Source organism: Dasypus novemcinctus, unplaced genomic scaffold (assembly GCF_030445035.2).
Source record: "Dasypus novemcinctus isolate mDasNov1 unplaced genomic scaffold, mDasNov1.1.hap2 scaffold_338, whole genome shotgun sequence".
Lineage (NCBI taxonomy): Eukaryota > Metazoa > Chordata > Mammalia > Cingulata > Dasypodidae > Dasypus > Dasypus novemcinctus.
In genome coordinates, this window is record NW_026688302.1 from 43439 (window position 1) to 48074 (window position 4636).

A 4636-nucleotide genomic window follows, 5' to 3' on the forward strand; every position below is an offset into this window, starting at 1 on the left:
CCCGTGGCGGGGGCATTAGAAATGTCACCGAACCAGGGGACGCAGACGGGGCCAGCGATGACTCCCGATGCCCAAGACACGCCTCTCGGCCTGCGCCGGCCGCCCCAGGGGCCATCGGCAAGTGTCCAGGACGCGGGGTGGGCGAAGGAGACCTTCTCCACTCCCCCACGCCCAAGCCCTGGCCGCCGGCCCTCGGCCACCAGCGCTTTTACTTGTCCACGGCGGGGACGCGGCTGTCCTCCTGGAGCGGGGCCTCCCCCGCCTGTCCGCTCACCACCTGGCCCCCCGGCTTCCAGCCCCCATCGTCACGCCACCAGCGGGTGGTCAACAGGACCTATCCGGAGCCCTCCGCCACCCCCAGCACCTAAAGGACGGCACCGCCCCCAGAGCAGGCTGCTCTCCCCTCTCCCCGCAAGCTGCCCCGGCTCCCACCGCCTTCATCCCCGCCAGGGTGGTCCCTCGCCCTCCTGCCCAGCCAGAGGCCCCCCATGCCGCCAGCAGCCATGCTGCTGTGCTGGGCTCGTCTGTCCCGATTCGTTGAGACCCCTTCCCCAGGCAGGGTGCTGCCGTCTTAGGGCTCAAGCCGCCTCCTCCAGGAAGCCTCCCGGGCTGGCTGCTGCAACCTCTCCAGAGGCCTCCCTCCCCAGCACCAGCTTTCTCCTAACAGGACATCCAGGCCGCGCACCCCAAAGGTGGGTTCCCCGTGCCAGAGCCCCGTGAAGGCGCACTCACCGGCCGGATGATGTCTCCCTCCAAGAGGAAGCTGTCCCCTGGGGCCCCCTCTGGGGTGAGCCCTGGGAAGGAAGGGGGACAGGGGTTGGCCCCAGCACTCCTGGACAGGCCTGGGGAGGCCTCCGTGCCTGCGCCTGCCCCTCCTCCGACTTGGAGCTGAGCTTCCCTGGGCTCGAGGCTGTGTGGCCTCAGGCAGGTGGCACAGCCTCTCTGAGCCTCGGTGGACGCAGCTGTGAGGCTTCCAGGGACGCGCGCCCTTCCCCGGCGCTCCCGGGCCGGCTGCCGCATTCTCGGCTCTGGTCCCAGCCTCTCCCCTCGGAGCCAGCCCGTCCCCACCTAATTCCTGCCCCTCAGTGAGTTACTTAGGACCCTCGCAGGGACAAGTGACGAGACTTCCAGCCGCAGCCCCCGAGGGAGGGGAGCAGCACTGGCTCCCGCTCGCTCTCCTCCTCCCCCACGGAGTCCCCAGCCCCCCGGGGTGCCCTCGTCTAGAGGGGCTCTGCACCCCCACCCGCGGCCACGGCCCTGCTCGCCCTCCAGCCCCCTCCCCAGGCCATGGCCACCTGGGTTTCAGTCCAGGGGTCTGAGAGCAGCACCTGGCACAGCGGGGGGCCTCGGGTGGGTTCCCTGGAGTCAGCTGTGGGGGGACGGGGGAGAGGGGGAGGTCCTGCCACGAGGGATTGGGGGGGCGGCGGGGCTGGGGGCAGCACTTTCGCGGCACCTGAGAACCCCTCCCAGGGTGGCCGGCCGCCGACCTCCAGGCCACTGGCAGTGACCGCAGGGTGGGACCGCCAGGGTGCTGGCGCCCGGGGAGGAGGAGGCCGGAAGCTTCCGGGCAGACAGGCCGGCCCAGGGGCCACTGCTGCCGGGAGGGAGGCCCGCACCCCGCCCGGGCCAGGCCGCCCCCTGCTCCCCAGACCCTCGGCCCCGTGGCTCGGGCCGGCCCAGGACGCTCGCACGCCCCTTCTGCGGCCGGAGCCCCGGGCGGCCCGAGCCCTGGGCGGCCCGCGTGGACGGCGCCACCTCCTCAGGCGCCCCCTGCGGCTCCGCTCAGGGAGCCCCCGGCCACACCGCCCGGGGACCCAGCGGCCCCGATCACCGCCTCTGGTGTCAGGAAGTCGCCTTCTGGAGACAGGCCCCCCAGGACTGCCCCAGTTAGGCTCTTCTGCCTTCCCCCCCAGCGCGCATCTGGCGCGGGTCTCGCCCGGGCCTCACCTTGGTTGATGGCGGGGATGTCCCCTGTCCCAGGGCCCCTGGGAGGCGCCGTCTTCGGCCAAGCTGGTGTCACAGGCTCCCGGGCAGCTGGTGGCTGCAGGTGCTCCTAGGACCACAGCTGGCCCAGCAGCCGGGGGGGTGGGGAGGGAGGGTTAGACCACAGACCCAGGCCCCGGGCAGGTGTCCAGCGGGAGCCCCTCTCAGCGCTGGCGCCGCGGCCTGGAGGGTCCCAGGAAGGCGCCCCCTTAGCGGGACCACAGGGCTCCAGAGGCAGCCCCGGCTCTGAGTCTCGGGGTGGGCCGGAAGGAGGGGCCGGGGATGGGCTAGCCGCAGACCCTGCTCCGTGGCTCCCTTTCTCGGCCCAGGCTTCAGGGAAGTGGGCCGGGGCTGGACCAGCCCTGGGCTGGAGGGGGCCTTACAGCTCCACCCCCCACACGCGAAGAGCAGCCCCTCTCCCCCAGGGCCAGGAGCTGACTTCCCAGGCCCCCTGGAGAACTCCCGTGCCCGGACCTTAAGGTCCATCACCCCCTGCGGCTCCAGCTGCACCCTGCCGGCCTCTCCCAGCTCCCTGGAGGCTGGAGCCAAAGCCGAGGCGTGGGGGAGGTGGGGGCGGCCAGCTCACCTGGCAGGGCCAGCAGACCCAGCGCCCAAGGCCAGACACCGCCAGCCAGCCCCATGCTGGAGCTCTGACCCGACAGCGGCGAGCGGCGCAGCAACGCACCCCCTTAAACAGCGGCGCCTAGGCCCACCTGCGGCCCACCTAAGTGCCTCCACCTGCCGCCCCACCCCCGCCCAACTGCCTCCACCTGCAGTCCCGCCCATGCCTACCTATGGACCCCGCCCATTCCTACCTGTGGGCCCTGCCTCCACCTGTGGCTCCGCCCATGCCTACCTGTGGGCCCCTCCCACTCCCACCTGTGGAGGCTGCCTGCTCCTACCTGTGGGCCCCACATAGCTGCCTCCACCTGCAGCCCCACCCATGCCTACCTATAGGCCCTGCCCATTCCTACCTGTGGGCCCTGCCTCCACCTGTGGCTCCGCCCATGCCTACCTGTGGGCCCCTCCCACTCCCACCTGTGGAGGCTGCCTGCTCCTACCTGTGGGCCCTGCTGCTGCCTCCAGCCCAGTCTCCAGACCCAGGCCCACGCCTTCTTGGGAGACTGGGCGCGGCACCCCGAGGGGCCCCACTGGGGGGTGTCGCTCTCCCGAGGTCCCCTTGGGCCATGAAGAGGCAGGGAATCTTGGGGAGAGGCCCTCGGCCCGGCCAGGCCCCCAGCGCTGGGAGGGTCTCCCTCCCCAGTGCGGTAGTCCCCCTTGGCGCCCGCGCCTGGCCAGGGCCAGCGGTGGAAGGAGGCAAGGGCGCTGCATTTTGATAAGCTTGCGCCTTAGTAAGACTTAGCTTCGCAGGGAACTTTCCCGACTGAAGGGGCGGGCCTGGGCCCCTTGAAGGCCGGCCGGCGTCCGCCCAAGCCCCCGGGAACCGGAGCCCCTCGCGGCCTCCCCGCCTGGTCCCCGGGGCCGCGCCTGGGTCGCACAGGGGCTTGCAGCTGGAGGCGGGGCGGCTCAGCGCTGGGCGGGGTGGGGGACGCCCCCCCGCCACCCCGCCACCGGAGGCCTGAGCGAAGTCCGCAAGGGCCCCTGGGGCCCGGGTGCCGGCTCCAGCCTTCCCAAAAAGCGGCGCGGGAATCACAGCACCGTGAGGAAAAGGCTGGCGTCGCGGCCACCACGCAGGCGCTGACAGGTGTGGCCATGCGCCCGGCAGGCCAGAAGCTCAAGATCAGTGCGCTTGGTGGCAAATGACACCACAGTCTCAAAATAACCTTCTTAATCAACTTTATTGATACCTAGTAATAAGGCACACAATCCACCCGGTGTGCAGTCAGTGGTATTTATGGTACAATCACAGTTGTGCATTCATCACTTCAATTAATATTAGAGTATTTACATTATTCCAATACATTATTCCAATTATAATAGTAATAAAGAACAGACAAATCAAAAACCTCTTAAAAACACATTTTAAAACCTCTGCCCCTTAACAATCACTTCTCAGTCTCTCTGTGCTTCCCCTGCCCCACACAGCTGCTGTTGTTTCCATCGATATACTTTATTTGTATTTATATTTTGTACAGTTGGAGTCAAGCCATATGTAGTACCTTTGTCTAGCTTCTTTCACTTAGTGTATTTCCTTTTTTTTATCAGTTGATGGGGTTTATTTCTGAACTCTCAATTCTCTATTTCCTTTTTTAAATGGAAGCTCATTAATATATTACTGTACACTACTGTCCAGCCTTTGCTTTGGTTGTATTTTTTGCCCGATATTAACATCTTGTATCATTAACATACATTTGTTCTGCTTCAAAGAAAAACAGTCGTATATATGCAATATTACCCAGAATCGTATTTCACACGAAGTTTCACTGCTGTACAGTCCTGTGTTAGAATTTTTAGTTTCCTTCTAGTAATATACATGATCTTAGACGTTCCCTTTTAACCATATATTAACACTGCCAGTTACAAACACTACGATGTACTTGCACATTTCTATGTATTTCCAAAAATTTACAGTCTTTTCACCAGTTCTGCACAAATTAAACCTCAGTTTCCCATTCCCTAACCTCATTCTATTTTCTGGTGACCTATATTCTAGTTATTAACTTCATGAGCTTGCATTAATATATTTAGTTCA